This window comes from Vicia villosa, linkage group LG5 (genome assembly GCF_029867415.1).
Source record: "Vicia villosa cultivar HV-30 ecotype Madison, WI linkage group LG5, Vvil1.0, whole genome shotgun sequence".
In the NCBI taxonomy this organism is placed as follows: domain Eukaryota; kingdom Viridiplantae; phylum Streptophyta; class Magnoliopsida; order Fabales; family Fabaceae; genus Vicia; species Vicia villosa.
The window spans coordinates 16,834,286-16,847,958 of NC_081184.1; the positions used below are offsets into that span (position 1 = coordinate 16,834,286).

Here is a 13,673-nt window from a genome sequence, read left to right on the forward strand (position 1 = left end):
TTTCTCCTTAATGATGGTAGGAAGATACACAGAACTCTCAAGGAAGACTTGTAAGTCTAAGTAATAACTCTAATGGAACATTGCATGAGTATTCCTAACACATAGGGTCACTTTGCTTTAATGCTTTATTCTCAAATATTTTTTTCTTCCTTTTAATGTTTGTAATTCAACTTGATAATAATTTCATATGGGGCGGAAGATAAGGTTTTATAACATGATAAAAAAATTTTGAGCATATTTTTCTAATTAAGTTAAAGATTTAAAATTTTAAGCCAGCTATGGAAGGACGATGCAGAGGCGTGTATATTAAACTATCAATTATGAAAAGAAAAAAAAAAACTCATTCATGGACCAAAACATAAATTGTGAGTTGTAATGCAACCAAAATCTAATTTACTCCTGCTTTTCTACAATCTGTCACGTGGTTGTCTCACAGCTCAGTTCATTTGTTTTTTTAAATTCTTAAACATCTAATTCCTTTTATAAAATCCCAAATAATTATTTCCTTCTTCATTTAATTCTTTTTGTCGTGACAGTCATACACCCCGCACATACATGTCTAGAATAATATGCGTGCAATACTAGTAATGGTACATAACATCATCATAGAAAATACATCATCAGTACATAGTACAAAAACCGAATGTATCATGACCAAAATAATACATAACGTGTACTAGTACATAATCCAAAATACAAGTACTATGAAAACACGAAAATAGAACAAAAGATAATAACATCCAGCCAAGAGTCACCAACCGACTACTCCATCTTGCCTTTACGAGGTCTTGCCTGGAACCACCTGAAAAAGATAATTGGATTAGGGTGAGATTACTAAATCTAGAGTCCATCTATCCTATGGGTCCACTCGGTTCTACAGGGTACATGCATCATAAGACCGAATGCACCATTGATCCGGGGTTTATCCTCGCATCTGATACAAGTAGGGAGCAAACACATGAATCGTCCACCATAGGAGTCACCATATCACAGGTACACAAATAGTACAACAAACACGTATGTAGATCCATACCCATGTACGGGGAATTTAGAAGTAGTAACAACCGGTCTACCTAGACTGCACCACACACCCTCGGTGAGTAACCAGGTGCCTGCTGTCAAAAGACTCGCACAAGTCCATCGCAGTTGAGTCGGACGAGCCCTAACATCCTAGATACACTATCTGGATGTACAGTATCTTTACTTGCTCTTAATTGAAAATTTATATAAGTTTCCTTGAAAAAAGAGGTATAGTTCAGCCTCGCCTTTTCTAGTCAATGGTGGAATTTAAAAAGCAATGTAAACAAAGTTACAAAAGTATAACAATCGACACTTGACTACTAACAAAAATAAATTAGAATCTTTAAGTAAATTTTATTTGAACTAATAATAAACAAACACTATATTATTAATCACCTTTATCACGTCTCAAATTACACGGTGAAAATACTCATGACTGAATGGAAATACTAATTGACCCATAACGTTTCTCTTAACAAAGTCTACAAAGTTGCATTGAACAAAATTAATTATTACAAAGTGTAGCACAAATAGAACGTTATAAAAGTCATCAACAACTACATAAAAAATTTTGAGTTAGCTTAAACAATAGTAGTAAGTTGTCACCACTAAGAAACAATCTCTCTTGACTTTTCACACTCTTTTATTCAATAATCACGAGTCATTATCTGTTACCAAAAACTTTAATATCCTCCACTAATTACTAATTTAATTAGATATCTGATGATACAAAGAAAAGTTACTAATTTAATTCCACTACCTTTCTTTTACTACTTTTCTATAGCTTTAAAATAATATTTTTAGAGGGATATATCCATGATTCCATGTGCTATGATTTGGATTCAATAACATATATAACATACTAATGAAACACAGCAATGTCACTAATTTATTATTAGCTTAAATACATTTTTGGTCACGGTAAATTAGCGAGTTTTTTATTTTCGTTCCTGTAATTTTTTGTTTTGTTTTAATCCCTATATTTTACTTTTTACTCGAGGTTTAGTCCCTAAAGTCAAGATCCGCAGAAAAATCTGCAAGTTTCCTGCAGATTTTTCTGTGAAATTTCCTGCGAATTTTAATTTTAAGAACTAAAACGAACGCGAATGTGAAATATAGGGACTCTATTAGAAATATCGGAAAGATCAAAAGGATCCAGGCTGAATCGTGAATGGAGTCACTTTCCTTAAAAGTATTTCAAGCACTCTCTTAATTGTCTTAGAGTTTGGAAAGCAAGAATACCCAGGATAATGTCAGCCTTACTCGAGTGTGCACAAGACCGGTGAAGAACTCGAATGCAAGGAAGAGTGTCTGGAATAATGAAGAGGATTTATGATTTTGTGTTGTTCATTTTGGATTCATAAATGTGTATTTATAGGCCATGCATGTGTTGTTTCATAAGTTTGCAACTCTTGATGAAACAACACCGTTTCACCATATATTGCAATGGTTCATCTATAATGACACAAGACACCCCTTCATGAAATGTTGTAAATTTGAATTCAAAAAAATAAATTTATGCAACAACCAAAAATCTATTCCTATTTTTTTCGTCACATTAGAACACACTATGGTAATTATTATTTTATAATTTTCAACAATTCCCCACTTGTTCTAATAATGACAAAAACTCATTCCAGAAATAAAAATATAAAGAGTGTTGATACAATTAGGTATCTTTCTATTTAAAACTTAACCTTAGTGAGAATAACGCAAAGTTTAATCGGTATATTAGGTAGCTATGCTTTTAAACCATTAATCCATGTGATTAGACCGGCGTTACCTTACACACACTCTTTTAAAGGTTCTTCCTCTGCATATCTCGCTTAACACTTATTTATGGCCATATGCTATCTGTTTCATGAATTTTTCATGAGAGAAACTCCAACTCTCACTTTGAGACGGCACCATCTCGAAATTCACATAGGTCCCCCGCTCTGTCATCAATCATGATGACATTAACCAAATCTGAGTTGGTTCTGGCGTCGTTCCAAATGACTTTTGATGGCATCCTAAACGACTAATACTATGAACAACATTCACCGAAAAATCACACTATACATATGATGAGACTGAACCAAAATTGGTTTGTATCGAACTGCAGCTCAATTACAAAAATGAGCTAGTTGTTACATTTTGTAGTAAACAAATAACTCCCAGTTACGAACATCTTATATGGATATTTATTGAATTATTATTCCAACAGTGAATTAAAACTGGGGTAGCCAAAATGAGACTTATCTTAGTTCACATGCCAATGTCGGAAATTTTTGACTTTTAAAACTACAAAAACAATTTGATTGCAATTCTTTCTTAAAGAGAACAGAACATATGTACTTTAGCCAACAAGTTAAGGCGCCTTCTAAAAACTTGAAATTAAGTATGCTGACCTCTTTGAAAATGTTGCTATGTGAAGTTTCCAAAAACCCCCTTCATCAAAACCAAAAGCTAAGTCAGCAGAAGAGAATTTAACAAGTATAAACCACTTGAAGCTTCTTAACACTAGAGTACATGAACTTGAAAGATATAGAAGTTTTAGAGACAAACCAATTTTTTGAACAAGTTGATGGATTCTTAATTTGATTCTCCAATTTTAACCTGAAAGATGTTGATCCCTAACTCCTCAATAGCAAAGGTCATCATCATCAGAACAGACTCCTTTCCAATAGCATAGTCCTTTACCACGGCTATGCTAACAAAACAACAAACAATCTCACAACTTGTTATATTTGAAATGGCGTTAATTTCTAGGTCAATTTCAAACACAATTATGTGATGAACTTCAAAATAGTAGTTACCTGGTTGGTACAACTTGTTTTATTTGAAATGGCGTTAATTTCTAGGTCAATTTCAAACACAATTATGTGATGAATTTCAAAATAGTAGTTACCTGGTTGGTTCGGCAATCATAATTTCAATCTCAACAATTAGGGGATTATTGATGTCATTCATGAAAATATTCACATCACCAACCATGGCTTCGATGTGAGGTTGACCGTGTGAGAAGTTCCTGACAAGCAATTCAAAGTTGTGATGCGAGATGACGAAACTATGTCGAGGAAATTCAAAAACATGGATGCCTCCTTAGGACTTCTTCCTCCCTGAAGCATGAAGCATCGGACTTCATTGGCAGAGGAAAGTTGGTCATCGGACTTCATGAAACATATTACTTCTTTCAAATGCTTCATCATCAAATTTAGAAGCTCAGGAGGCTGTTTTGGGTTTGAAGATGTTGTAAGCGTATCCCTCATTTGTGGGGATTAACAATAGTTTGGAATAATAGTCCAAAGTTGTGGAAGCTTTTCGTGGAGAGATGGAGTTTGTGATTGTGTTTGGTGTGTTTGTTGTGATTGGCTGTGTTCTTGGAGAGATGGAGAGACCACTGGAGCTTTTCTTACGGCAAGAAGAAGAAGAAGAAAAGATTTGTGTTTGTAAAGAATGTCTAGGGTTTTAGGGAAAAAATGGTCGTAACATTTTCCATCAGTTGTTGAATGGCCCGATGTGTAGGCCCACTGTGCCTAACATTTCCCATCGGGTTTTAACTGAACTGATGTAAAGGTCCTCTGTGAGTTGCATTTCTCACATCGGGTATTATCTAGGTCCGATGTAAAATCCCTTATAACAAGATTTTCATTTTATTTACAATTCTGCCACCGCATGTTTTTTTTCATTTGATTTACAATACTGCCACTGTGTTATATATTTTTCATTTTTTCATATCATTGGAAATAAATGACTGATGTAAAATCTTTTGAAAATTATTTTTCACATCATATATTTTCATACCTGATGTAAAATCTTTTGAGTAAATGTCATATTTTTAGTAGTGATAACACAAAAAACCTCTTATTAAGAAAAACTCAATTTATATTGGAAGATTGTTTTGGAGATTTTAGAGGGGTTAACATAAATTTTACAAATATATATTATACTGTTATAAAATTATAAAAATAAAAATTAAAAATATACTAATAATTAACATTCTCTTAGAGAATTTCTAACTAGATCCCATGGATCTCTCACGCACCTGGCAAAATTATTCTCGTGCTTCCGTAGATGCATCTCCGGAAGCATCTTTTTTTTGTTTAACGTTGTTTTGTTCCGTAGATGCACATATGAAAGCTTCCGGAGATACATCTACGGAAGAATTTGATGTTATAATTCACACCACACTCTTCTCCTCCCCATTCTTCACTTTTCTCTTCTTCAATTCTCATACTCTCTCAACCTGAAAAATCAAACATCCCCAAAGTTTGTTTTCTTTTTCTTGAGTTCGGCCGATAATGTCCACATCAACTATCAACACATTCCATCAAGTTCAAAAATCAATTTAATCGGTAAGTTTTCGACTTTTCGAATTATTTAAGAGAATTTGTAATATAGAGTTAGAATTCAATTTTTACGTGTAGAAATGATTGGATAGTTTTAGAAATATAGTTTAGAGACAATGTAGGTGCTGTTTGATGTGTTACAATGACATTCAAGCCACTAAAATGGGGTTTTAACTCTGTACAACAGTGACCCGATGCCATTATTGGGTTTTGGAGGTTTCAGAAACTTCCGTAGATACATCTACGGAAGAGATGAATGTTAGGTCATTCCGTAGTTGTATTTACGAAATATAGAAAAATCATTTTTTTTTGTTTTTTTAACTTAATTGTATCTAATTCGACTTTATTTGTATTACGCAAACATTATGGGAGACCAACATTACCATGTGTTGCATGACAAAATTAGATTCAAGGCAGAGCAGCTACAAAGTTTTACTAATTACTTATGTTAAAAGTAATTTAAAACTACTAAAACTTTGTAGTTGTTCTGCACTGAATCTATTTTCATCTTACAACACATGGTAATGTGTTGGTCGACTATGCTCCGAGAGAGTTCAGTTATCTTGGATAACGTCAACGAAGTTATGTTTTACCGTTGATGTTGGCTAGACTTTTTTAGGGGCCTTATTTTGTTTGAATATGGATTAGAACTACTAGTCTCATCGGTCTCAGTTTGAGACACTTTTTATGTCTGTATTTTTATTAGATTGATGTATTTTTATTTTTATTATGTTTGACACTATTTGTAAGATTTATAAGATGTTTTCTTTTCGTGTACTATATATACCATTACATTTACATTACACTACTATGATATACTATGGAAAATAATGATTCTTAATTGTTTCAAGCAAATGAATACACCATTAGAAGCGAAATTTCACAACGAGCTCGATTCTAAAATATATCACCATTTCTTCCGTAGGTACAACTACGGAATACTCTTTTTTAACACGTTCCGTAGATGTACATACGGAAGAATTGTTGAACTGAAATTCATTGTATTTTCCCACTGCATACTATGGTTGTTTTTTGCTTCTATAGATGCATCTACGGAAAAACCAATTTTTTTGAAAAAAAATGTGCTCCAGATGTACATCTACGGAAACAGAGGGCATAAATGAAAAATCGTCAGATGGCTGAGAGAATCATAGGATGCATTGAGAAATTCCGTTCTTTTATCATTATATACAAAATCATTCTTTAGAAAAATATCACATATCTTTTTAATTTTTTTTTAAAATTCGTTTTCTAAGTCTTCGCTTAATTTTACTCACTATATACTTATTGATTTGTAAGGACCTTTGCAAAACCTAACTTCCAACTTGATATCCCTCGATCTTCATAACAACCAATTGAGAACAACTAATTGAGGAGGCCAATACCTGTTTTTCCAAAATATGCTTCCTATTTGGATTACTCAATGAACAAATTTGGTTCCATTATCCCATAAAATATTGGTAACTACCTTTCTTTCACTACATTTTTATCGCTTTCAAATAATACAATCTCTAAGGAAATATTCTAATTTCATGTGCAATGCTTCAAATCTTCAAGTGCCTGATATGTGCATTAATAGCAAGGGTTAAAGTACAATGCTTGCCATAATAAGAAAGTTCAGTTTCAATAAATATTTTGATGTGTGAGGCAAAGAACAGTAACAATCAAATTAATGGCCTTCAACAATAATAACCAATAAGCAAAAAATATATTCGATCAAAACATCAACGTTTAGAGGAGATAACAGTTCTTCAGTTTATTATACTCATAAAGTTGTTACAAAATATTACAAATGAGTTACAAGAAAATGACATTCACCTTCAGTGTTCCCAAAAACAAACACCGAAGGCTCCCAAAAACATATCATTATCTTCTAGTTTTCCAACCTTTTCAAAAGAATTCCCTTGATTTCAAACTGTTATTTCTTCCTTTTGCTTTAAAGCTTTAAAATTGTCACACTATAAATATAGAAGAGATATATATTTATAATTGCTAATACCTAATAGATCCATAACAAAATCCAAAAGCAAACTTATTAATTATTAGAATAAAATAATATAAATATTTTATAATATATTTTCTATTAATTTAGACTATTTCTAAATTAAAATAAAATATATATCCAATATTTTAAAACAAATTAACATATCTGCAAACCGAATCAACCAAACTTGATATTTGCAAATTGTTTGAACTAGACATTTTTTATGCTTTTCGACTTTTTAATTTTTTAAAATTTCAAAATATGTTTTACTTCTCTTCATCAAGAAGGATTTTAAGGCATATTTCAAAATCTTCAAATCTTCCTGGACGGAGAGAAATACCACTCATTGTGGGTCACTCATAGATATGTAATCCATATAGGACAAACATATATAGTTTTAATGTGGCATTAGTTACTAATTAATGAGTTCTAATTAGAAATATAGTGTTTTCTATTTCCAACAATGTTGTTTTCTAAGTGTGGCACTTGGATTTGTTTTAGGGTTTGGAAGTTGTCACTAGTCCTCTCATGGTTTTGGAATTGTCGTTGATGGGTTTTCCCATGGGTGCATCTTTAACATACCATCCACAGAGGACAAAAGTACACTGTTTGGTGATATATTCTCATTCGGATTGTAACTGAATAAGTTGATTTAATAACCAAAATTGATCCTATCTTTTAGTTGTGTTAAGCCCCTCTTTGGATTCAAGAACATATATAACATACTAATGAAACAAAGCAAGGTCACTAATTTAAAAGATATATCTTAATTAGTCTAACAATTTGCAAGGTATAAGAGAAATAGACAGTAATTAAAATTGTTTATTCTCTAATTTGAATACATTTCACATTGAGCTTTCTAGATCTTTCACAAAACATTAGAAATGAATAATGGAGACTGTGTTATTGAATGCTCAAAACAAATGGAATGTTCACTCATTTCCATTTGAGTTTTATTTCAATTTTTTCAAAGAGATTGTACCTAAACTAAGTTGTTAGTTAAACACACAATGAAAGGAAGAGAGAAAAGATCATCTGAATTGGTTATGCCTATTATCATTCATGATTACATTTTGATTGCTTGCACTTCATGAATTGAGCTCACAAAACACCAAGTAACATAACTAACTTAACTAATTTGTTACTTACAAAGAATAAATCCATTGCAAGAACTCCGGTTGAGTCCGAATAAATCCATCTGCTACACCCAACAACATAGTTTAGCATAGTTGAAATTTGAATAAATCCATTTTCCTACATCTTGAATATCTATCTTTCTTCTATTGAATTAATGCTATCACCACAACTATGGGTTTCAACTTTATTTAAATTTAATTGAACAGAATGTCTCTTTAAAGCTCCAATACATATGTATTCACAAAGAAGTGTGAGTGAAAACTAACATAGCTGAAAACAAAACCAAAAAAACACTATTTTACTAATTAGCACATAATTTAGTCACTAATGCCACCTTAAGATTACAATTTGAAAAATCTTTTGTGGAAACGTACCGGTCAATCCACATTCTGAAACACGGAAGGTGATAAAATTACAACGTGGCATGCTCAATTCTTGTAGGAGCGATAACAAAATATTGCTCCATTCATGTCCTTGAGTAGTTGTACTTATACCATCTAGATATAGTATCCTAATCTTGGTCAGCTTCTGGAGACTCAAACGACTCCTGAAGTTTTCAAATCCACCTAAGATTGATTCTTTACGCACGTCAAGGCCAACAACTTGTCCTTCGTTGTTACATGTTACTTTCTATCTGGAATGTGAGATTGTTTTTTAATTGGAGCAACAAAGATTGTTGATACTCAAGAAATGTGGCAAGCGCAACAGTGATACGCATGCAGTAGCAGCGGAGAAGGAAGGAAAACAATGAAACTAATGTAGTTCTCATTGTTGTGAATTACTCTTAAGTGTCAACCACACAACACAAAACAAAACTGACAAGACATAGGTGACAAATGATGGTCTTATGAAGTTACAAACAGAAGAGAAGTTTCTTCGAACAAGACCACAATGTTCCAAGGCATCTAAATAGTGTATCATTTCAAAGTAAATGTCAAAATAATTACCATCTAGTGTGTTATGGAAAAACACATTGAAGTTCCATTAGGTTACTTTAATTAATGATAATTTCCAAGTCTTCCAAATCTATTACTAAACTCATTTTTTTTTCCATTTGCATTTAGACAGTTAGTTAGTTATCCATTATTAAATATTCCATAAAACATGTATTCAGAATATCATATTTAGTGGTTTCTTAATTTCTTTTCTCCTATATCTTTTACTAGTAAATATTAATATCATGACTTGTTTATTTGAATTTAATCCAAATTAAGTGATAACCACGGTGTTGGATTATTATGTATATATTCCAATATAGTGAGATGAATTGAAAAAGTTCATCAAGTTAAAGTCCCACATTGTATGTTAGTTGAAAAAACTCCCTAGTCCCACATTGCTTAGATTAGAAATCTTGGCTAGTTTACTTCAATAAATAAGGAAGTCACTTGTTTCATTCCAAAACACACCAAAAACTTATTTTGAGTTTTTCCTTCCTCGCTCTTATAACTCCGCATCTTTCGAATTGTCGAAGCGCCAACTTCTCTCCCTTTCTTTCTACTCGTTGAATTTTCCGAGTATTTTCTTGAATTCTCCTTAGAGAATAATGTTAATATCTCCTCGTTTGAGTTGAGAAATTATCAAGTATAATTTCTATTGGATTCTCTTTAGAGAATTATTGAAATTTCTCTTGGTTTGAGAAATTACTACGACTGGTCCTTATACCAGATACTAAGATGGTATTGATACCATATTTGAATGGTTCTAGTACCATCTGAAGGTGTATTTCTAGACCGATTATCTACCGTGCAAGTAGTAATCGTATAGTATAGAACTGGGCTGTTTTATCCTGGAGGCGTCGTGGTTATTAAGAGCTGCTTTGCATAATTTTGGTAGTACCGCGAAACGTCTTAAAGAAAGCGTACCGATCCGCGACTCGACTCGGTAATTTCTTTGGTGGCAAAATTGTTAAAATCGTGATCCAACAATTTTAAGACGTTTCGAATTGCCATGGCTACTGAAGAAATTATTGGTACTTCTGCGGATACTTTCTTTGACAAACCGTTCATGTTTGAGAGATGTCACTTCAAATGTTGGCAACAAATGATGATTTTCTTCTTAATGTTAAAAAAGATAGCTAACATTTTGATCGACGACATTTTGTTGCTCCTTTTGGATCAACCGAACAAACTAACGGTAAAAAATCTGTGGATTCAAAAGGAACACGTAATAGTGTTGAAGTTGAATTTGCTGCACAAATTAAAGCGAATAATTTACAGCTTAGGAAAGAAATCACCTTATAGAAAGAATGATTATTACATTCTGAATGAAATCGCAAATGATCTGTATGACTATTATAGTAATTGCGATACTTCAAATTATGTTTAAGAGAATCTGAAAAACAAACAAGTATGACATCGAAGAGGCTAGAGAACAGAAGAATGATTTTAGAAGCTACGTGAAGTATCAGAGGTAGATGAAAGGTCAGTGAAAATCCAAAGTCACAAATTTCGAAAGATTGCTCATGAGATCATCACTAAAGGTATGTACTTATATATACAGTTCGGATTTCTTTTATTATTGACAAACTGCCCCTAGTTTGAAAGTTTTTATGAATTATGCTTTGTTAGAAAATAAAATAATTTTTATTTAGAGACTGATTATTCTCATTAAAGAAGAATATCAGAGATATGACTAAATAGAAAAATAAATTCGGTGTGGTTCTAAAGCCATATGGCAAATCATTATAGAATTAGAACTGCAATAATGTGAACCGAATTAAGAATGAGAACCCTTCTATGGCCCCAATTGCTCCAACTAGACAACAACCACCACCTCAAAGAAATGACGTTGTTTTCCTTTTGTTTCAACCGTGGAAAACTAAGTCATATGGCTAAGAGATGTAGCATGTAATGCTTGAACTTGATGTAGCCTGTAATGCACAGGTTAACCTGGCTAATGGGAAATTTATTCATATGATCATTGAAATCAACATGGTTGATAGATTTGATGGTTGGTGGATAAATACAGGCGTCTCTCGTCGTGTTTATTATGATCGTGTTAGGTTTAAATCATACACGAATACTAAAGATACAAAAGTGTTGTTGGGAGATGCCCACACCACTAATGTTGTCGATATTGGAGAAGTGGAACATGGTCCACCTATGAAAAGACTTTAATCTTGAAGAATGTCATGTATACTTCTGATATTATAAAGAATCATGTTTATGTTTTTTCTTCTTCTTATAAATAAGGAAATATTTAGTCAATTTATTGGGGTAGATTTGTACACCATCATCATAATGATATTTTTGTGAATGAAATTGATAAGTTTAAAAACTTTGTAAAGAATTTGAAAATGATTTAGTAAGAATTTGTAGTGATAGGTAATATGTATGATTCTAGTTTATTTAATAATTTTTATAAACAACATTGAATTGTACATGAAACGACTACTTCATATTCCCCTGAAATAAATGGTAAAGTAGAAACAAAGAATAGAACTCTTACTGAATTATTTGTTGCAATTATGATGAATTTTAGTGTTGCACCTCACTAGTGGGGGAAATTTTATTGACTGTTTGTTATGTCCTGAAGAGAGTTCCCAAGTCAAAGAGTAATATATCTCCTTATGATATATTAAAGAAAAGACAACCAATCTTGTCTTATTTGAGAACTTGGGGATGTCTGGCTTATGTCAGAAATCCGGATCCGAAACGAGTTAAACTCGCTAGTAGAGCATATAAATATGTATTCATTAGATATGCAAAAAACAGTAAGGCATATAGATTTTATGACCTAAATGCAAAAGCGATCATAGAATCAAATGATGTTGATTTCTATGAATACGAATTTCCCTTCAAATTGAGAAATAGTGGGGGCACTCAATCGAGTCACATTCTTGTGATAAGAAGCACAGAAAGCAACAAAATGTAGAAATAGAACTTCGACGAAGTAAAAGAGTAAGAGTCTCTAAAGATTATGGGCCTGACTATGCGGCTTATAATGTAGAATAAGATCCAATAAATCTTCAAGAAGCTTTGTCATCTCTGGATGCAGACTTATGGCAAGAAGCTATTAATGATGAGATAGATTCTCTGGAATCTAACAAGACCTGGCACTTAGTAGACTTGGTTCCTGGTTGCAAACCAATCGGTTGTAAATGGATTTGGAAAAAGAAACTAAATCCTGATGGAACTATTGATAAATACAAGGCTTGTTGTAGCCAAGGATTTTAGACAACGAGAAAATGTAGATTTCTTCGATACCTTCTCTCCTGTCGCTAGAATAACATCCATTAGGGTACTTATTTCAATTGCTGCTATTTATAATTTAATAGTACACCAAATGGATGTTAAAACTGCTTTTTTTTTAAACGGTAACTTAGAATAAGAAATCTATATGGAACAACCAGAAGGGTTTGTGATCCATGGACAAGAAAAACAAGGTCTGTAAGTTAGACAAATCTCTGTATGGATTAAAGCAAACTCCTAAACAATGGCATGAAAAGTTTGATAACTTAATGATATCGAATGGGTATAAAGTGAATGAAAGTGACAAATGCGTTTATTACAAACTTGAGAATCGCATTTACACTATCATATGTCTATATGTAGACTATTTACTCATATTTGGATCAAACATTCAGACCATTAATGATGTGAAATCATTGTTGAGTAACAACTTTGATATGAAAGATCACGAGACCCGTGCAAGGAATTTCTTAGGATCAATCACACTATGTGTAGAAGATCTTAAAGAAATTAAATATAAATACTTTGAGTGTAAACTTGCGTGCACACCTTATGATCCAAGTGTGAAATTTTTTAAGAACACTTGTGAAAATGTGAGACAAACTGAATATGCGAGCATCATTGGTAGTCTTACATATGCCACTGATTATACTAGACCCGACATTGTATATGTCATAGGATTGTTATGCATATTTACGAGTAGACCGAGTAACGAGCACTAACAAGCTATTGAGCGAGTCATGTGGTACCTTAAAAGAACCATAGATCTCGGCCTACATTATAAGAAATTTCCTACTGTACTAGAAGGGTACAATGATGCAGATTGGAACACCTTATCAGATGATTCCAAATCTACTAGTGGCTATATATTTAGTATAGCCGGAGGAGCTGTATCTTGGAAATCAAAAGAAACAGACTATCCGGACTCAGTCCACAATGGATTCTGAGGTGATAGCACTAGCCACAGCTAGTGAAGAAGCAAGCTGGTTAAGATGCTTGCTAGATGAGATT

General features: G+C 32.6%; 1 long non-coding RNA gene across 1 annotated transcript; it reads right to left on the reverse strand.

Moving 5' to 3' along the window:
- Nucleotides 1-324: 324 nt before the first annotated feature.
- LOC131601430 (uncharacterized) lies at nt 325-4,595 on the reverse strand. Its single transcript, XR_009283658.1, has 3 exons — nt 3,568-4,595; nt 3,411-3,450; nt 325-802 (listed from the first exon to the last, which is right to left on the reverse strand). It is a non-coding gene; the product is annotated as an uncharacterized LOC131601430 (long non-coding RNA).
- Nucleotides 4,596-13,673: the final 9,078 nt, after the last annotated feature.